Below are 22050 nucleotides of genomic sequence, written 5' to 3'. Positions count from 1 at the left end.
TAGAGGTCCGGATGGTGACAAATTTAAGTGTGTCTAGGGTTTTTGAAACAATATGTAGATAGTTTGACCAGAGAGGGGACTATGCTGGACCTGGTTCTAGTTAATCAGCCTGGCCAGGTCATTAAAGTTGCAGTGGGGAAACATGTGGTGAACAGGGACCACAATTCTCTAAGTTTTCAGATACTGATGAAAAAGGACAAGTATTGTCCTAGGGTTAAGGTCCAAATTTGGGGGAAGGCTAACTAAAGCCAGATTCGGCAAGATTTGGATATTGTTGTTTGGGTGAGGCTGTTTGAGATTAAATCCACATCTGGCATGTGAGTCTTTAAGGAGCAGTTATTGGAATGCAGGATAGGCATGTGCATGTGAAAAGGAAGGACAAGAAAGGCAGGATTTGGGAATCATGGATGACCACAGAAATTGTGAGTCTACTCAAAAAGAAAAAATGATGCACACATAAGGTCTAGGCAACGAAAAATCAATGAAGCACTTGAAAAATGCAGGGAAAGTAGAAAAGAACTAAAACAGGGAGTCAGAAGGGCGAAAAGGTGTCACAAAATGTCCTTGACAGGCAAGATTAAAAAGAATTCCAAGACATTTTATATATATATTAAGAACAAGAGAGAAGCTGAAGAAAGAGTTGATCCACTCAAGTACAAAAGAAGGAAATTACATGTGGAACCAAAGGAACTGGGTGAGATCCATAATGAGTATTTTGTATTGATACTCACAAAGGAAAGGGACATATTGATTGACAGTGTCTTGGAGGGATTGTAAACCCTCTAGAGTAAGTCATAATTACGAGGGAGGAAATGTTAGGTGTATTAAAAAGCATTAGGGTAGACAAATCCCCAAGGCCAGATGGCATCTTTCCTAGATTACTGAGGGAGACAAAAGAGGAAATTGCTGGGCCTCTAACAGAAATCTTTGTTTCCTTATTGGCCACAGGTGAGTCATAGAGGATGGGAGGATAGCCATTGTTGTCCCATTATTTAAGAAGGATGGCAAGGATAACCTGGGTGATTATAGGTCAGTGATAGTGAAATTGTTGGAGAAGATTCTTAGGGATAGGATCTGTACACATTTGGAACTGAGTGGTCTTACTAGTGACAGACAGCATTGTTTTGTATGAGGGAGGTCATGTCTCACTAATTTGATTGAGTTCTTTGGCAAGGTGACAAAAATGATTGACGAGGGAAGGGCAGGTCCCTCATGGCAGGTTAGTGCAAAAGGTTAAATCACATGGGATCAAGGGTGAACTAGCTAGATGGATTCAGCATTGGCTTGGCCACAGAAGACAGAGGGTAGCAATGGAATGGTGTTTTTCTGAATGGTGGTCTGTAACTAATGGTGTTCTGCAGGGATCTGTGCTGGAACTTCTGTCGTTTGTAATATATATAAAAGATTTAGAAGAAAACGTAGCTAGTCTGATTAGCAAGTTTGCAGATGATATTAAGATTGCTGGAGTTGCGGATAGTGATGAAGATTGTCAGAGAATACAGCAGGAGATAGATAGACTGGAAAATTGGGCAGAGAAATGGCAGATGGAACTTAATCCAGACAAATGTGGGGTGATGCATTTTGATAGATCCAATTCAGCGGGGAGCTATAAAATAAATGGCAGAACTTTCAAGAGCATAGATACACTGAGAAGTCTACACATACAGATCCACAGATCCTTACAAGTGGCAGCACTAGTGAAAAAGGTGGTGAAGAAAGCAAATGGCATACTTGCCTTCATCAGCCGGGACATCGAGTATAAAAGTTGCCAATTGTGTTACAGTTACATAAAACATTGGTTAGGTCACATTTGGAGTACTGTGTCTAATTCTGGTCACCACACTACCAGAAGGACATGGAGGCTTTGGAGAGAGTACAGAAAAGCTTTACCAGGCTGTTGCCTGGTATGGAGCATATTAGCTATGAGGAGAGAATGAATAAACTGGGATTCTTCTCCCTGAAAGATAAAGGCTGAGGGGGCGACCTTATAGAAGTTTATAGAATTATGAAGGGCATAGATAAGGTGAACAGTTGGAAGTTTTCTTCCCCAGGGCAGAACTGACAATTACAAGGGGACATAAGTTCAAGGTAAGGGGGAAAGGTTCAGTAGAGACGTGCAGGGGAAGTTTCTTCACAGAGGGTGGGACGGCCTGGAATGCACTGCCAAGTGAGGTGGTTGAGTCAGACATATTAGCGACGTTTAAGACTTATCTGGATAGACATGAACAGGTGGGGATAGAGGGATGCAGGAGGTAGGTCTAGATAAGCCGCAATTGGCGCAGGCTTGGTGGGCCGAAGGGTTTGTTCCTGTGCTATGCTGTTCTGAGAATAAGTACCAACTGACTCAAGAACAGCTTCTTCCCTGTTGCCATTAGATTTCCTTATACTAAGTTGATCTTTCTATGACTGTAATACTACATTCTGCACCCTCTTCTTTCCTTCTCTCCTACGCACTCTATGCATGGTACGTTTTTCTGCATAGCGTGCGAGAAACAGTAGTTTTCATTGTATCAAAGTACTTGACAATAATAAATCAAATTAAAGGGCCCCTACAATGTCTACAGCCATTTGGTCCCTCCAGTCTTGACAAACTCCAAAAGAGCATCCCACTCAAGCCTTATCCCCATAGCCCTAGGTATTTACTCTAGTAATTCCTCCAACCTACACATTTTGGGATACTAAGGGGCAATTTAGCCTGGCCAATTACCCTAACCTACACATTGTTGGTCTTTGAGGGGCAATTTACCATGACCAACCCACCTAACCTACACATCTTTAGACAATAAGGGACAATTTAGGTTGGCCAATCCACTTAACCGACACACCCTAGAACACTAATGAGGATGAGAGTGTGATATAGGCTGATAGGGTGGAAAAGGTAGATGTTCTGAGGGAAGATGTATTAGCAATTTTGAAAAGCCTGAGGGTCGATAAGTCCCCTGGGCCAGATGGGATACATCCTAGGATACTTTGGGAGGCAGGGGATGAGATTGCGGAGCCTTTAGCTTTGATCTTTGGTTCCTCACTTCCATGGGGATCATGCCAGAGGATTGAAGAATGGCGAATGTTGTTCCTCTCTTCAAGAAAGGAAATAGGCATGACCCTGGTAATTATAGGCCAGTTAGTCTTACTTCGGTGGTCGATAAGTTAATGGAAAAGGTCCTGCGGGATAGGATTTATAACCATTTGGAAAGTTGCAGCTTAATCCAGGATAGTCAGCATGGATTTGTGAGGGGTAAGTCTTGCCTCACAAATTTGACTGAGGAGGTAACTAAATGTGTAAAGGTAGAGCAGTTGAGGTCATGTACATGGATTTTAGTAAGACTTTTGATAAGGTTTCCCACAGTAGGCTCATGAAGAAAGTAAGGAGGTGTGGGATAGAAGGAAATTTGGCCAATTGGATCAGTAACTGGCTATCTCATAGAAGACAAAAGGTGGTAGTGGAGGGAAAATTTTCAGACTGGAGGCCAGTTACCAGCGGTGTACCACAGGGATCAGCGCTGGGTCCTCTGCTATTTGTGATTTTTATCAACGACTTGGAAGAGGGGTCACTGAGGGGCAATTTGGCATGGCCAACCCATCAGGTGATTTGTCTTCAGGTTGGCGCACAAGCAGCGTCCTGATTTTCAATCCCTGGGAGATGCAAGTAAGGCCGTTCTTTGGAAGTGGGTCGTGGCATCCCTCAGATGTCCTCCTCCTCCTCATGCGCTTCAACCGTTGCTCACCTGAGCCTGCAGAGCCTCCGCGTGGGCAACTGACAGTTGGAGCGAGGCGGGGGGAGCGGTGGAGGAGGCGGGGCTGGCGGGCGAACGCCATGACGCGAGGGCGGGTCGGGTCAGGATGTGACGTCATGACGTTCACCCCTCCTCCGCCCCCAGTTGGGTTCGGTTTGCAAAGGAGCGGACCGGAGAGGGAGAGAGAGAGGGCAATACACAGAGCAGGCAGGCAGGGAGGGAAGGTGCTCGGTCCGGTACTTGCTGGTAAGCGGCACCTTTTATCCCCTATATATATCCACACAAATTCCAGCCAAGACCCCATTAATTTCCATGTTAATTCGAGATGTGTTTTTTGAAGGAAGGAGACATGAAGGGGGACAGAAATAAAAAGGGATTTCTCTTAAAATGGACGGTTTTTTTGTGTGTGAGAGAGAGACTGCTGAGTGAAATCTGCGGCTGGGTTGCGGCAGGGCTGATTCCCTCCCCTCTTTCCAACTTGACTAATTAATGGTTGAAGGAGGGGGGAGAGAGAAGGGTTGCGGAGGTTTATTTGTTTACTGGGTTTGTTCCCGTGTGTGTATGTTGGGGGAGAAAAATAACTATAATAAAATAAAATGGAGGTTTGGCGTTTGCTGAGTTTTGCTGGCTGGCTGGCGCAGGAGCTTCACTTGGTCAGTGACTCTCCATTCCCAGAGAGAAGATGAAGAGCTTTTTCTCTACCTCAGGAATGCAGCGAGGCGCGCAAATGCTCGCATTTTCTTTTTTTAAAAACAAAAAACAGTGAATTTACACTTCTCAAAAATTTCAACTAATTTTTCATTTTTTAAAAAATGTTAACTTTTAAAAAAAGAAAATTCAACTATTTAAAAATTATATTCTTTCCCACTCAGTTCAGGCAGTAAGCTATTTTTTCTCCACTATAGTACATGTTGTCTTCCCTTCCGCCCCCCCCCTTTCCCCTCTTTCCTTTTCTCTCTGGCAAATGTTCTCATCTCTCTCATTCCTTATTCTGCCAAATGTTCTGTTCCCCTCTTTCCTTTTTCACTCTGGCAAATGTTATATTCTCCTCTCTCCTTCCCCTCTCTGGCAAATGTTCTCTTTCCCTCCCCCCTCTTTTTCCCTTTCTGTCTGTCTCCCTAGCAAGTCCAGCGAGAAGGAATAAGTTGTACAATTTTTTTCTGTTTTATTTTAAAATGGACGTTGTTAGCTTACTTACAGACGCATGGTTGCATCTAATTAAAGTAAAAAGGCGATTCAATCAGTCCAGCGACGATGAATGAATAGCTGCTGGTCGGTCGGTCGGTTTGTTGGAATTGTTTTCTTTGTGATAGGCACAATATTTTTCTCCCCTCCTCCCCCCCCCCATTAAAAAAAAACTACCTATATGAAAATGGTCGGGATCCAACTAAAACCCAGCTCTGCAGATGCATAACCATGTTTTGTTTTTTAAAGCTAAAATGTATTGTCATTTTTAACATTAATGTTGTTGCATACACTAAATCGTGTGGATTGATTGTAGAAGGGTGCCAGCACTTTCAAAATCCTCATTCCTGCTGTTTTGGCAGCATGATACGAATGCTCAAAATGGACGGGTTATGGCTGCTGCTTGTAAGAACTGAAAGACATTAAAATCTGATCGTTTCATGAACGATGTTAGTTATATTTTTGTGTCTCTGCCATTTGGTGCATTTAGTAGTTTCCCGCTAATTTGTCCTTTATTTGAGCATTGGGAATAGCTTCTCTAAGCTCAAGGGACAGTTTGCATTGATCTTTCGATTCTCTTGGGTCTAAAAATTCCTTCAGTTTTTTTTCCCCCCTTTCTCTGATGCAACTGCGCTAACTCGCACGTCAGTCCGTTTTGTCTGAGTGTATACATACATCGAAATGACAGAAGTTTACCCCTAGTTATTGTATAGATGCCTACTCGTTTGAAATGGAAGAAATTGACTTGGAATAGTTTTTAGTCAGAGGAGACTACCGGAGAGGTTTTTTTGGCCTTGGTGTACCGTATATCCACTGTGTATGCAATGCCGCTGTCGGGCTTGGCACATTTACCGTGCAATTTTTTTTGCTTGTGCTGTACTTTCGCCATGGCTTTAATAAATGCGCTCACTTATTGATTCCGTATTTGAGTTATCTGCCAAAATGATATTTTATTAAACAGATGTGAAGCTATTTGCGTCAATAAATTAATTTTTTGCTGCTGGTGACTTTCTTGCATCAATTAGATTTTTTTAAGTATACAAGAACGGCCTGTTTCATTGTAGGGATTTTATTCTATTCCACAAGCTGCTACATCTACCTTTGTATCCATACGGTTTGTTTTGGTCTGCTGGCCTCATTTTGTATACATCTGATTAAGAAGACAAATGAAATTTTGTCCTTCATTGCTAGAGGGATGGAGTTTAAAAACAGGGAGCTTGTGTTGCAGCTGTATAAGGTGCTGATGAGGCCACTCCTGGAGCACTGTGTACAGTTTTGATCTCCTAGAGAAAGGATATACTGGCACTGGAGGAGGTGCAGAGGAGATTCACTAGGTTGATTCTGGAGTTGAGGGTAGAGACTGAGTAGACTGGGACTGTACTCATTGGAATTTAGAAGAATGAGGAGAGATCTTAAAGAATCATATAAGATTATGAAGGGAATAGATAAGATAAAAGCAGGGAGGTTGTTTACACTGGCAAGTGAAACAAACTAGGGAGCATGGCCTCAAAATGAGGAGGAGCAGGTTTAGACTGAGTTGAGGAGGGACTTCATCCAAAAGATTGTGAATCTGTGGAATTCCCTGCCCAGTGAAGTGACTGAGGCTACCTCATTGAATGTTTTTAAGACAAGGATAAAAAATTTTTGAACAGTAAAGGAATTAAGGGTTACAGTGAGCGGGCAGGTAAATGGAGCTGAGTACACAATAAGATCAGCCATGATCTTATTGAATGGTGGAACAGGCTTGAGGGGCAGATGGCCTACTCCTAGTTCTTATGTTCTTAATATAGAAATTACAGCATGAAAATGTAGATTGCCAGCTCTGTGGCTTGTCAGTTTTTTAAAGATGGGGAGATGAGACATGCACTATGATGATGGAACAGACTGATGCATTCAGATAGCACTTGTAGATATGACCAGCATTCTGAGAGATATTCATTGTTGCTCGAGTAAATGCTGTCCATGTTCTCTACCCTTCATCTAATTGTTGCAATTGGCCCATGCCTTAATCTGTAATTAATTTAATTTTTTACATACTGCATTTCCCTTGAACATTTTTACACCATGGTAATTAGAAGAGGGGAATAGTCAGTGTAACACACATACAGATTTAAATTTGTTTATAGAATCAGGATTTTTTTGAACTAGTAGTTTTCAGTTTCACTGCAGAGCTCTCTGGGGTATGCTCTCGCTATCTGGGACAATTTAACATGTTGGAAACCTGACTTTAGAATCTAGCTCTTTAGTGTCACAGATCAGACAGACATCAGCATGGTCTCTGATTAAAGGTCAGTATAATAAAAACTGTTGGATTTTGTTGCTTGGCTTGTCCTAGGCTTAGCTGGACACTTCTGTAGCTCTGAACTGAATGTTCCAATCTACATGGTTGATGTTCCATATCAAGAATGGGAGTGTTAGGTTGAATCTCAAATTTTGACCGGAATAGAATCTGAACTACGTTCATTGAGAACTCAGTATTGTGACTGATGTTTTTTGAAATTAGTAACATTTAATAATGTACCCAGTTCTGTGTATACCTTTCCAATATTTGTATGCTCAGTTATCTGCATTGTTTTAAAATTCCAATGTCACTCCTAACTGATCACAATATCCAGAGAATATTTAAGACCCCAACAGGGTTTAGAGAAGTTAGGGTTAGAGGAGAAGTTACAATTGTTGCCTTTATTGCATGTTTCCACAAATAGAGCAGTGTAAGTGTAGATTGGTGAAGTTGAATGTGTGTACTCTACATCCAGAATTATGTAAGCAATTAAAATTGGGTGGGCACTACTACGGGTAACAGTAAAATCCATAATTAAATTAATTATTAAAATTGGGAGTCATATTGTAATTTGGTTAAATATTTATAACTTTTTAACTGCTTGATCAGTAAATCCAGCACCCGACATCAGATCTGCTGGTTTGCTTACTTTGTCAGTGCCATCCTCAGTACCACTTGCCAAGAGTTACTTGAGCAACCTCTATTTCAAATTACCTGTTCAGTGGGGATTGGCTCCATGTGGTTGTTCTTGCACATGTGAATTGGTGTGCTGATGAGCTGTGTCTTTAAATTTTATAAGAATAATTTCAGAAAAGTATGCCACGTTATATGTAGTTACATCTATCTTTTAACACCTAGAACATGTATTAAAGGGTCATGGTTTGATTGTAAGGCATGACCTTTTTAATTTGTTCTCAAGACTGATGTGGTTGTTCAGGTGTGTTCTCAACTGAGATTTCATTATTTGGATGCTTTGGGTCAGTTGTTGTCTGCTTTATCCAGTGCTCAAACTGGAAAAAAAATGAACACTGATTTGAGAAAATAGTTGTATTCTGTAATTCAGAGAGTTCTAAATCAAATGAGATAAAATTAAGCTTTACTGATATGTTGGATAGGTAGCCTACCTGAGAATATGTTTTAATGTTATCCATATGGATCAAAGACACTTGAGGCGCAACATTATTGTTGAAGCTACAGACGCTGAACTAAATCCAGTCAAGGGTACGGTCATGTTTCTTGGTGTGTCCAGCTAGGGAAGCAATTGGAACACAGTTTCCATGTCATCTCTCTCTCCCCCCCCCCCCCCCTCCCCCCTCCTCCTCCTCCTCCCCCCCTCCTCTCCTCCTCCTCCCCCCCTCCTCTCCTCCTCCTCCCCCCTCCTCTCCTCCTCCTCCCCCCCTCCTCCCCTCCTCCCCCCCTCCTCCCCCCCTCCTCTCCTCCTCCTCCCCCCCTCCTCTCCTCCTCCTCCCCCCTCCTCTCCCCTTCCTCTCCCCCTCCTCTCCCCCTCCTCCCCCCCTCCTCCCCCCCCCTCCTCCCCCCCTCCTCCTCTCCCCCTCCTCTCCCCCTCCTCTCCCCCTCCTCCCCCCCTCCTCCCCCCCTCCTCCTCTCCCCTCCTCTCCCCCTCCTCTCCCCCTCCTCTCCCCCTCCTCTCCCCCTCCTCTCCCCCTCCTCTCCCCCCTCCCTCCTCCTCCTCCTCCTCCTCCTCCCCTCCTCTCCTCCTCCTCCTCCCCCCTCCTCTCCTCCTCCTCCTCCCCCTCCTCTCCTCCTCCTCCTCCCCCCTCCTCTCCTCCTCCTCCTCCCCCCTCCTCTCCTCCTCCTCCTCCCCCCTCCTCTCCTCCTCCTCCTCCCCCCCTCCTCTCCTCCTCCTCCTCCCCCCCTCCTCTCCTCCTCCTCCTCCCCCCCTCCTCTCCTCCTCCTCCTCCCCCCTCCTCTCCCTCCTCCTCCTCCCCCCCTCCTCTCCTCCTCCTCCTCCCCCCCTCCTCTCCTCCTCCTCCTCCCCCCCCTCCTCTCCTCCTCCTCCTCCCCCCCTCCTCTCCTCCTCCTCCTCCCCCCCTCCTCTCCTCCTCCTCCTCCCCCCCTCCTCTCCTCCTCCTCCTCCCCCCCTCCTCTCCTCCTCCTCCTCCCCCCCTCCTCTCCTCCTCCTCCCCCCCCCCTCCTCTCCTCCTCCTCCTCCCCCCCTCCTCTCCTCCTCCTCCTCCCCCCTCCTCTCCTCCTCCTCCTCCCCCCCTCCTCCTCCTCCTCCTCCTCCCCCTCCTCTCCTCCTCCTCCTCCCCCCCCTCTCCTCCTCCTCCTCCCCCCCTCCTCTCCTCCTCCTCCTCCCCCCCTCCTCTCCTCCTCCTCCTCCCCCCCTCCCTCCTCCTCCTCCTCCCCCCCCTCCTCTCCTCCTCCTCTCCCCCCTCCTCTCCTCCTCCTCCTCCCCCCCTCCTCTCCTCCTCCTCCTCCCCCCCTCCTCTCCTCCTCCTCCTCCCCCCTCCTCTCCTCCTCCTTCCTCCCCCCCTCCTCTCCTCCTCCTCCTCTCCCCCCACCTCCCCCCCTCCTCTCCTCCTCCCCCCTCCTCTCCTCCTCCCCCCCTCCTCCTCCTCCTCCCCCCCTCCTCTCCTCCTCCTCCTCCCCCCCCTCCTCTCCTCCTCCTCCTCCCCCCCTCCTCCTCCTCCTCCTCCTCCCCCCCTCCTCTCCTCCTCCTCCTCCCCCCCTCCTCTCCTCCTCCTCCTCCCCCCCTCCTCTCCTCCTCCTCCTCCCCCCCTCCTCCTCCTCCCCCCCTCCTCTCCTCCTCCTCCTCCTCCCCCCTCCTCTCCTCCTCCTCCTCCCCCCCTCCTCTCCTCCTCCTCCTCCCCCCCTCCTCTCCTCCTCCTCCTCCCCCCTCCTCTCCTCCTCCTCCTCCCCCCTCCTCTCCTCCTCCTCCTCCCCCCTCCTCTCCTCCTCCTCCTCCCCCCCTCCTCTCCTCCTCCTCCTCCCCCCTCCTCTCCTCCTCCTCCTCCCCCCCTCCTCTCCTCCTCCTCCTCCCCCCCTCCTCTCCTCCTCCTCCTCCCCCCTCCCTCTCCTCCTCCTCCTCCCCCCTCCCTCTCCTCCTCCTCCTCCCCCCCTCCTCTCCTCCTCCTCCCCCCTCCTCTCCTCCTCCTCCTCCCCCCCTCCTCTCCTCCTCCTCCTCCTCCCCCCCTCCTCTCCTCCTCCTCCTCCTCCCCCCCTCCTCTCCTCCTCCTCCTCCTCCCCCCCTCCTCTCCTCCTCCTCCTCCTCCCCCCCTCCTCTCCTCCTCCTCCTCCTCCCCCCCTCCTCTCCTCCTCCTCCTCCTCCCCCCCTCCTCTCCTCCTCCTCCTCCTCCCCCCCTCCTCTCCTCCTCCTCCTCCTCCCCCCCTCCTCTCCTCCTCCTCCTCCTCCCCCCCTCCTCCCCCCTCCTCTCCTCCTCCTCCTCCCCCCCCCCTCCCCGTTCCCAAGATTAGAATTGCATTTCCTCTTGTTGGGTTTGTCACTAATTTGTTGAAAACATTTTCCTGGATGCACTGCAATAATTTTTCAACCTTGTATTGTTTGAATCTCCGTTAATAGGACAGTTAGTCTCCTACTGTTGTCCTTTTCTTACAGGCAAAAATTTGCCTCCATATACTTTTATCTCCCTTTCAATTTGGGGTCTAGTATACTCCCAGTAGTGTGATTGCCCCTTTCTTATTTCTCAGCTCAACATAAAAGGCCTCGATTGTTGATCTGTTTGGCACATCATCTCTTCTAACAACAGAAATTGATTCTTTAACCATTAGTGCTGTTCCCCTTCCTTTTTTATCTCCCACTTCTTCATATCTGAAGACTGTATAACCCAGGAATATTGAGCTGCTAATTTTGCTCCTACTTTAGCCAGGTTCTTATAGCAATGTCATCCTGCTGCCATATGTCTACCTGTGCCCTTAATTGATCTACCTTTTGTAATACTCCTTGCATTGAATTAGATACAGCGTTTAGCCCCATCATTTTTTCTTGATTGATACTTTTTAAACTTTGCTTCTATCCCTACATCTTTTCCATGACTAGTTCTACTTCCATTTTCCTGATTTGAATCTGACATACAGATCTTACTCCTGGGTTGCCATTCTCCTGCCACACTATTTTAAATACTCCCCAGTAGAACTTGCAAAAGCCCCTGCAAGGGCATTGGTCCCAACATCTCGTCTGGGTGTAGCCAGTCCGCTTTGTACAGGTTTTACCTTCCCCAGAACTCTTCCTCAAGAAAATGAATTCATCTTGGCTACAATATCTCTCCAACCACATTAATTTGGCCTATCCTCTTGTTCTTGCTCTCACTGGCATGTAGAACTTAAAATAATCCTGAATACTGTATTTGAGGTCCTGCATTTTAATTTATCTCGTAACTTCCTGTACTTAGCTTATAGATTCTCATTCATTAGTTAACCTATGTCATTAGTACCAATGTGTACCATGACCACTGTCCGTTCACCTTCTCTCCCCAGAGTGTCTTGCAGCTTGCCTGTTTGAGCAGCAGAGCCAATCACAGTGCTGTGAATCTGGCTGCGGCTGCTGCTGCTTTCCCCTGAGCAGCCACATCTCCCCCCTGCCCCACCTCCCCCTTCCCATGCCAGCAGTATCCAATATCTGTTTGAAGGGGGCGATGACCACAGGGGATGCAACACTACCTTCCTGTGTCTTTTACTGCCCTTGATGGTCACCTGTTCCTTTCTGTATGTGTAATCTTTACCTTTGGTGTGACCACCTCACTAAATGTGCTATTCACAACTTGCTTAGTATCGCAGGTGCTCCACAGAGAGTCCAGCTGCATTTGGACGGATCTTCTACACACATGGTCTTCAGCATCCCTTATTTCCCACATTGTGCAGGAGGAGCATATCATGGATCTGATGTTTTCTGCCACGGCATCCCTCTTGATTAAGCTAGTTACTCCCTTTAAAAGAAACTTGTTAGCTAAGGGCCTTAGTAATATTAATTAGGAACCTTGTTTCTTACCACTTAACACTTCTGTTATAATTGTACAGCACTATAGTTTTTTTAGATCCTATCCCCCCTATTACGTATTAAGCAATGAATTGCTTTAGTGGATTGGAAATACTAGGACTTGTCAATCAGTTGCTTTAGTTGGTCCCACGTTATTTTCTGGTGTTTGTTTGACAGCTCTTCCTCCTATTCAACAGTCAGTTGTGGTGACCAAGCTGAATTTTTCCAGATGTTTCTCAGTGACTTGGGATAAGAGGAGTATTTTCAGGATGCTGAACTATTGAAATGCCATAGGGATCAGTGCTGGGGTAATTATTTACAATATATTAATGATTTGGACGAGGACCATTGCCAAATTTGCGAATGACACAAAAAATTTGGAAAGCAGGTGTTGAGGATGACACAATCTACAGAAGGATATTGATAGGTTAAGTGAGTGGGCAAAAGCTTGGTGTATGGAATATAATGTAGGAAAATGTGAAGGTATGCACTGAAGCAGAAGATAAAAGGAGTTGAATATGTAAATAGAGAAAGCTGCAGCGCACAGATTTGGGGGTTCTTGTGCATAAATTATAAGGCCAGCAGGTAGTTGGGAAGGCAAATGGGATGTTGGTCTACACTACTTAGACCACAGCTGGAATACTGTGAACAATTTTGGTCCCCTTTTCTAAGATATCTTGGCATTGGGGGCAGTCCAGAGAATATTGACTCCGGTGTAGAGGAATTTTCTTAGGAGAGGTTGAGTAGGTTGGGCCTATGCTGAATGGGGCTTAGAATGAAAGGTGACCTTATTAAGACACAGGATTCTCTGGAACTTGGCAGGGTAGTTGTTGAGAGTTGTTTCCCCTTGTGAGAAGACCTAGGACCACAGGGCATAATTTCAGGGTAAAGAGTGCTCATTTAAGACAGAGGCGAGGAGAAATTTCTTCTCTCCAAGGGTCGTGAATCTGTGGAATTCATTACCATAGAGTGCTGTAGAGGCTGGGTCATTAAGTATATTCAGTGCTGAGATAGCAAGATTTTTAACCAGTAAGGGAATCAAGGGTTATGGGGATAAGGTGGAGAAGTGGAGTTCAGGATGATTAGATCAGTCATGATCCCATTGAATGGTGAGCAGACTAGTTAGGTCGAATGGCCTCCTTCTATGTCTTATGGTTTAGCCAAGATCTTTGTTCTATAAATAATTGACTGTTTGCCTCCTGGCATGAAAGTATTGATTGTGTGTATAACACTCAATCTGAATGGATTAAAATCTGTTGAATTCCTTATTCTAGTTCTAATACAATACCTTAGCCCAAATCCCAATAATGTAGGATTGGAACTGGTGTCCGCAAGTGCTGGGCAAATAACCAGGAAGGGCGTGAAAAAACCTGTACTTCTGCAGACTTGTAAAAATGTAGTTACAAATCACTATTCCTTTTATCAGAGAAATTCTCACCTTGTGGTACTTATATTAAGGAACCAAGCATTAGTAATTCTTTCTAACCTAGCAGCAAGCAAATAAATCAAGGCTGTTGTCTTTAAATGTTTGCTCAGTTAATGTTGCTTGCTTCTAGTATTTTAGAAATGTGTAAAGTACTTTTATATAGTTCAGTAGAATGCATAGACATTTTTCTCAAAGTAACAGGCTTTTAACTATTGGCAATAGAATTTTTTAACATATGCTGTTTTGGTATGTTGTAGTTGTTAATGACGCAATACCATATAAGGGCATGATCCGCTTTGGTGAAATTTTGTTCATGACATTTTGGAGCAAGTTTCTAATACCCTCTTTTTAGCAGCTTATGTGGCACTGCAGTTTTTCTAGTTGATATTAGAAAAGGTACTGTTTTGCTTGATTAAGTTTAAGTTCAGGCAGATGGTGATTTTAAACCATTAAGGCTGGCTGTAATTTGCTAATCACTTTGTGGTTGAGTAGTGCTAACCAATGAAGAGGAATAATTATATGGTTTAGAAATCTGAAGTGAAAATATAAAACGGTAAATGAACAGGTCCAGCAGGTCAGTCAGCACATAAATGCTATGTTATGTATGGCATTTGGTGAAGGGTACATGTCCAAAATGCCACTATCTATTTAACTCGCCGTCCCTAAAAATAATGAGAATTTTCAGCATTTTCTGGGCTCTTGTCCCAACACTGGTAGTAGTTGTACATTTAACCTCAATCTGAAACATGAATCTTTTTCCTAAACCGTTGTCTTTGTTTTCTTCAAATCCTTCACATTGACCATGTTGTATGTTGCCCTTTTCTAATATCTCCTGCTTTTGCTTTGTTAATTTTTACCTGATTATGCCGCTGTGAGGCTTCTTGGGATGCTTTTCTACAAAGATAAAATGCAAATACAACTTGATAAAATTTTTAATTTATTGTAGTAACCTGGAAATAGACACATTCAAAACAAGTATGGTGAAATACTGATAAAAGCAAAACATGATGTTGAGATTTGAAACAAAAACAAATTGCTGGAAAATCTTAACGGGTCTGACAGTATCTGTGGGGAGAGAATAGAGCCAACGTTTCGAGCTTGGGTGACTCTTCATCAGGCTCTGACAAAGGGTCATTGAGACTTGAAACAATGGCTCTCCTCTCTCCCCTCAAATGCTGTCAGACCTGCTGAGATTTTCCAGCATTTTCTGTTTTTGTGGTGTAATAGTGAATTGAGTGGCTGTTGCTGAGTAGCACTTTGCACATTTGTTGTCAGTGTGGAAATTCAGTGTCATAGAAGGAAAGTTCTACCCAACATGCTTGCTCGTGGGCTCAGCAGCAAAGCATAGAACAGCAACAAGGTTGGGAAATGTTCATTTCAGATTGATAAATAATTGAAGTTCACCTTTAACTTTTTAAAGGTATCAACCTCAGCTTTAGTGGTAGCGATCTATCTTGGAGGCAGATAGGTTTAAGACCATTTTTTAGACTTAAATAGGTGATCTGACAGTGCAGAACCAACATTTATAGATTATTTGATAATTCCTCATTTATTTTGGTGGGGTGTTGTGCATAGACTGGTGTTGGTTAAGGGATAAATGTTGAATAGGACACAATTAATAGTTTGGCCCTTGATCTAATGTATTATTTGTATGATAAACTCTCTAAACACTCTGCTGACATATCAGCCTATGGTGGATTTGGATCTGGAGTGGGGCTTGAATGAGTATGCCAGTGTGTAGATGTATTGATCCTGAAATGTGATTTTTTAAAAAAAATATATATACAATTTTTTGCCAGAAAGATAGCTTGATTAAATTTGTTTTATAAGTTGTTATCCAACTCTGTTAAATAAGTTTTGTTAATGTCTGATTATTAATCCATAAAATTGGGTATTTTAATAAACTAGCCATGAATGGGGGATATGGTATAGTCTTAGCATAATCTTATTGACTAGTAAAAATGTACCCTCTATGTTTCTTTTGGAATGTGGGGTAATTTATTTAGGGATGCGGCCAGATAAGCACTATTTAAGAACTGAATTGAGTCCCATCTCTGATGTAATTTAATCGGGGAAGATAATTGTATTGAGGCACAGATGCCTCTCTCTCCGTGCTCTTATACTGAAGGCCAGCAAACATCAAGTGGCAACCTCTTTTCATATTGTTACAACTTGGATGCATGCAAAAAGCAGACTGACAATCCCTCTGATTTTCCCAACTCTAATGATCTCTGGTCAATAATTGACCACATGGTCAATTGTAGGTATCATCTTGTGCTTCCAGCTGTTATAAATGTTAAATTAATAGTTTTGTCATATGGATCTATTTCCTCTGCTGAGTGACTCAAGAACAAGGAAAAATAATGACTGGAGCTAGGTTGGCTATTCAAAAGCACAATCAGGAAGCAGTCTTTCTGCACACAAGCTAGTATAAATCTGAGACTTGCTCCCAAAAGACTGAATGCTAGAACAATTGGCGTTTTCAGGCCAGTAATTTTAGGTGTACATGTAAGTGGATATGGAACAATGGTGATTGCATGGAGTTGAAGTGACAACAAGGCCTGTTCCTAAATTATTGGCACCATATTTGTGGTGTGTCACACTTGCCTATTGAGAATAAGTTGTGGGTAGCAGTTTGAGTTGGATTGAGAAATGTAAGAATAATAGAAGATCAGTCTTGGGTAAAAATGTAGGGAAGGCGAAAGAAGTGAGGGAGAGTTGGTAGGTACAGTAACTGAGATATGAATTTATTTTGAAGGAGGAATGCTGAGTATAGAAAATGATTGAGAATGCTTCTACCCTCCTGCAGCAATGGGAGGCTCATGCTGGGACAGTGAGCAAGCAACCATTCTTTATCTTGTGTGTGGTATAATTTATGTAGCTTTGTATAGCTCATACACATTTTTGCCTCCATTTTAAAAGGTTACACAGTCTCAGGAGATGAAATTAGAGAATACACAGCTATATGCCTTTGATACAAGCTTCACACAGAGCATGTCCAACATATCTGCCTTTATGAAGACCTAGCAGGATGATGGCATTTGAGTACTAATTCATTATTCAACATTTCCTTTTGCTGCTTAGTTGCCTAGGTGAATGCGAAAAGATTAAAGATCAATCTTTTGTGTATAAGGGATCATTTCCTAAAATTAGTGGGTCAAGAGCTTGAACTGAACAATGGTATTTTGATGTACTGTACATTTTAAAAAAAGTTATACATAGCTCAAAGAGGCGGGGTGATGATGAGAAAGCCACCCAGGGTTTGAATACAAGGATGAAAAGAAAGAACTTGTATTTATATCACCCCTTTTGTGACATCAGGGTGTCTCAAAGCTCTTCATAACCAGTTAAATATTTTTGCAGTGTAGATGCCATGTGAAGACTAGCAGCCAACTTGCACAATTAGGAATGAGAAAAACCAATAATCTGTTAATGTCAGTGGAGGAATAATTATTTGCCATGCTACTGGCAGAATTCTCCAGCTCTTCAGATAATGAGGTGGAATCTTTTGCATTTGCTTGAGAGAGCACACAAGGTTCTGGGTTTACTGTTTCATCCACAAGTTGACAACTCCACTGCCATATTCAACAATGATTTGTATAGCATCTTTAATGTAGTAAAACATTTAAAGCATTTTGTGGAGGCATTAAAAACAAAATATGATACCAAGCCACTAGGGCAAATGACCAAAAGCATGGTCAAAGAGCTAGGTTTTGAGGAGCATCTTGAAAGAGACTTGGATGTATAAGGATGGAATTCCAGTGCTTAGGGCCTAGGCAGCTGAAGGCAAAACTGCTAATGGTGGAGCAATTAAATTCTAAGATGGAGACAAGATTTCAAAGAGCACATATATACCTGAATGTTGGAGAAATATAGATATAGGGTGGAGTGAGACATGGAGGGCATTAAAAGCAAAAGTGAGAATTTTAACATTGAAGTGTTATTTTAACTGTATGTAGGCCAATCAATGCAAGGGTGATCAGTAAATGGGATTTCGTGAGAATTAGTTTGTGGGCAGTATAGTTTGGCTAACCAAGCTTACCAAGGGCAGAATGGAGGTGGTCCAGGAATGCATTGGAATTGTCAAGTCTATTGATCACCTGGTATGGATTAGGGCATCAATAGCAGATAAACTCACGCAGGGGGAGGAGTTGGGTGATATTGGAGGTGGAAGTAGGCAGCCTGGGTGGTGGCGTGGAAATGTGGTTGAAAGTTCATCTTGGAATTATATGTGGAAACGTAGATTGGACAGTCTGGTTCAGCCTCAGACATTTGCCAGGGATAAAAATAGACCGATGGCTATGGAGTAGAATTGTGTGATGGGGGCTGAAGACAATGGTTGTAGTCTTCCCCAGTATACGATTGGAGAAAATTTCTCATTATGGTAGGTGAGCTGTCAAACAATTTGGAGACAGTGAAGGGGTCAAAAGAGGTGGTGGTGTGGTGGGTTGGGTGTTGTCAGCACATGTGTAAATGACCATGTTACTATAGGACTGCACACATGTCTTATGTAGTACTGTATAGTGTCAGCCAGACTGGAGCTTTGAACTCATGACTTTCTGACTGAAGCGCTATTAAGACCACGTCAACCGAACACCTGATTTAAACCATAATTGTAATATTTCAGCTGCACTTTGAGTGTTGCATTCAGCTCTGGGCACCGTAGTACAACTTCCAGGCCCTAGAAGTTGGTCATAGCAGGACCGCAAGGTTAATCCCTTATGTCAGAACTAGATTACGTATTAGGCAAATGTGGACTCCTTAGAATTATCTAGAATACATTAGTGGAATAGAAATCCAGAGCACTATTAAACTGAAACTGGAGCATAAGATGATATGAATAGAAAGTTAAAAAAATGAAGTTAAGAACTGACGTCAGAGAGCGGCTCTCTTGCTTGGAATGTTCTAATTCTGGAATCATTGAAATGATATTTGCTACTGATACTGTAAGAATGAGCTCAGTTATAGTTTTGTTTTACTTGTTCTTTGAATAGCAATAAATGACAAATTTGCTAGACAGTTAACAGGTCAGGACTGGCGAAGTGCTCCTTGTTTCAGTAAGTTTGCGTTCATGAAGGGGAAGCACTGTTGCATTTAGGCTGCAGTCAGAAAGCAGGAAACATCAGAAACAACACTCCAGTTCCTAGGTTAATCGAGCAGTGTTTTATAATAAATTGTGTTGTAAGTAGCTCCCAGCAGGTTTTTAAATATTTCATGGATTCACATTTTTGATTGACTTGATTTTTTCCTAATCAGCACAAAAAACACTCTCTAAAGTTAAAGTTTATTTATTAGTCACAAGTAGGCTTACACTAACACTGCAGTGAAGTTACTGTGAAAATTCCCCTAATCGCCACAATCCAGCATCTGTTCAGGTACATTGACGGAGAATTTATTGTGTCAATGCATCTACTAGCACGTCTTTCAGACTGCGGGAGGAAACCCACACAGTCATGAAGAGAACATGCAAACTCTGCACACATAATGATCCGAGCTGGGAATTGGGCCCCTGGTGCTGTGATGCAACAGTGCTAGCCAGTGTGCCATCATGCCACCCTAGATCTGGTGTTTGGGACTAAGTTCCTTGTAAGGAACTCTTGAGTAAGAGTGATCATTGTGCCATAATATTTAGATTAGTAATGGGAGGGGGGAGCAAGGAATAATCTAAAGTAGAATTTCTAACTTGGAAAATAACCAACTTCATTGGATGTGAGGGGATCTTGCTGGGGTAGAATGAACCAAAGACTGCCAAGAAAAATTGTGACACAACATTGGGTAATTTTTAATGTTCCAGGTACAGGCTAGGTACATTTTAACAAGGTTGAAAGGTAAGGAAACCAAAACCTGGGCTCTTTGGATGGCCGGGGAGGTAGCAAATACCGTATGATGAAACTAAAGGTGTATGATGTCAGATATTCTAAGTGAGAATAAAAATACGAAAAGCTGAGGGGGGAGTGAAGAGGAAGATAATGTAAAAGAAAGATCCTGAGAATAGAATGGCAGTTAGCGTAAAAGAAGCCAAAAATCTTTTACTGGCCTGCAAATAATAAATGGCGAGGTGGTTTGGGGGCAAAGAGGGTGATATGTGTTGGGCAGGGCTAGAGTATTTAATGAGAAAAAATGTGGATAAAATATCAGTAGAGCAGAGATGGTGGAAGTAATAGATGGGGTGAAAATTTGCTAAGGATATATTGGAAAGGCTTGGATATGGTTAGAATAGATAAGTCACTTAGTCTGATGGCTGACGTCCAAGGTTGTTAAAGGAAGTGGGGAGGAGATAGCTTAAGGGCTTTCCATAATGTTTGAATCTTTCCTAGACATGGGGGAGGTGCCAGAAAAGCAAATATAACGCTGTTAAGAAAGGCTGTAAGGATATTCCTGGTATCAACAGGCTGGTCAGTTTAATATCCGTACTGAGTAAGACGTTAAAAACAATCAGGGAGTATGGTACTTGGAGAAGATCAAATTAAGTTAGGATAAGAACATAAGAAATAGGAGCAGGAGCAGGCCATCTAGCCCCTCGAGCCTGCCGCGCCATTCAGTAAGATCATGGCTGATCTGTCGTGGCTCAGTTCCACATTCCCGCCCTCTCCCCATAACCTTTAATCCCCTTGCCTATCAAAAACCTATCAACCCGCGTCTTAAAAATATTGAGCGAGGCAGCCTCCACACTTCAACGGGCAGAGAATTCCAGAGATTCACCACCCTTGGAGTGAAGAAGTTCCTCCTCAACTCCGTTCTAAACTGCCCCCCCCCCTCCGGCCTATCTTGAGCCTGTGGCCTCTAGTCCTACTGTCCTTTCTGAGCGGGAAGAGCCTCTCCACCTCTATCCTATCCATCCCATTCAACATCTTATACGTCTCAATGAGGTCTCCCCTCATTCTTCTAAACTCTAACGAGTACAAGCCTAGTTTATTCAGCCTCTCCTCATAGTTCAAGCCCCTCAACTCCGGTATCAGCCTAGTTAACCTCCTCTGCACTCCCTCCAAGGCCAAAATATCCTTGTGTAAGTGCGGCGACCAAAACTGCACACAATACTCAGCTGCGGCTTCACCAGTGCCCTATACAGCCGCAGCAAGACCTCCCTACTTTTATATTCAATCCCCCTCGCTATGAAGGCCAGCATCCCATTTGCCTTCCTGACCACCTGCTGCACCTGCAGGCTGGGTTTTTGCGACTCATGCACAAGGACCCCAAGGTCCCTCTGCACCGTTGCATGCTGCAGTTTTTCGCCACGATGAACGGATGAATTGCTTGATGAATCCAATTTAATTTTTGATGAAGCAGCAGGGAAGGTTGGTGGATTTTAATGCAACTTTTTACAAAACACTAAAAGTCTAGTTAACAAAACTGAGGGTAAGTATCAGGTTGGGAAGAGATATTGTGGGTGGATGTGAACATGAGCCTTCCAACGCAGTGAATGGCGATGACTTAGGGTGATGGGATTGTTTTACGAGGAAACATTGGACAGGCTGGGCCTGTATCCATTAATGATTGAGGGGCGATCTTATTGAAATATGCAAGTTCCTGAGGGCACTTGACAGGGATGCTAAAAGGATGCTTCTTGTGAGAGAGACAAGATTCTGGGGAGACTGTTTAACAATAAGGGGCCTTCCCTTTAAAACAGTGATGAGGAGAATTTTTTTGAGGATCTGTAGTGTGTGGAATTCCTTTCCCCAGAAATGGAGCCTAGGTCACAATATTCGGGGCAGAATTAGGTAGATTTTTAATTGACATGAGAGTTAAAGGTTATGGGGGACAGACAGGAAAATGGAGTTCAAACCCATTTTTTTAAAACGGGGTCTCCCGTTTAGGAGATGAGAAGAAATTTTCCCTGGCTGTGAATCTTTGAAACACTCTTCCCCAGACGCTGGTGGAGGCAGGGCCAATTAATGTTTTTCAGGTAGAGGTAGTTAGATTCTTGATTAATGAAGATTATCATAAGTAGGGTGTGGAATGTGGAGCTGTGAAATCAATCAGATGATATTGAATGGTGGTGCAGGCTCAAGGGATCCTCCTAATTCATATGTTGGTATTTGTTGGAAATGGGATGGACATTTCAGGGAAATAGATTTGCAGGATTATGGGACTAGAGTAGGGGAATAGGGCTGAATAGTGCTCTATAGAGAGCATTGACTCAGTGGGGCAAAGAGTCTCATACTGTGCTGTAGTTACTCTCACCTCTAATGTCTCTATCTTTCTTTCAAACTTACAAAAGATCCACAGTTATTACAGGAAGGACTGCAGGACCCGTGAACAGGCAATAACTTGTGAAAAATTGTTTTTAAAGCTTCATTGGTATGAACTGGAGGAGGAGAGACAAACATATTAGGGATGTCCAGAGTCAGGCTTAATGATGTAATGAGCAAAATTTGGCTATGTAAGGGGATGGAATACAATGGGTAGAATAGCCTTGTACATTTGTGTTGACACAGTTGCTTTTGAAAGTTGCTCATGATTACAAATA

At 43.9% G+C, this 22050-nt stretch overlaps 1 protein-coding gene across 3 annotated transcripts in view; it reads left to right on the top strand.

The window, feature by feature from the left end:
• Window positions 1–3882: 3882 nt before the first annotated feature.
• The window catches only part of fam168a (family with sequence similarity 168 member A), a 92787-nt gene continuing 74619 nt past the window's right edge, over window positions 3883–22050 (top strand). For all 3 annotated transcript variants that reach the window (XR_013888064.1, XM_080197539.1, XM_080197538.1), the window contains exon 1: window positions 3883–3980. The gene's annotated coding sequence lies outside the window, so the exon portion shown is untranslated. The remainder of the gene's footprint in view (window positions 3981–22050) is intronic.

This window comes from Carcharhinus amblyrhynchos, chromosome 10, assembly GCF_965287045.1.
Source record: "Carcharhinus amblyrhynchos chromosome 10, sCarAmb.v2.hapA, whole genome shotgun sequence".
Lineage (NCBI taxonomy): Eukaryota > Metazoa > Chordata > Chondrichthyes > Carcharhiniformes > Carcharhinidae > Carcharhinus > Carcharhinus amblyrhynchos.
Note: the sequence above shows the minus strand (reverse complement) of the source record. Positions and strands in the feature narration are given on the sequence as shown.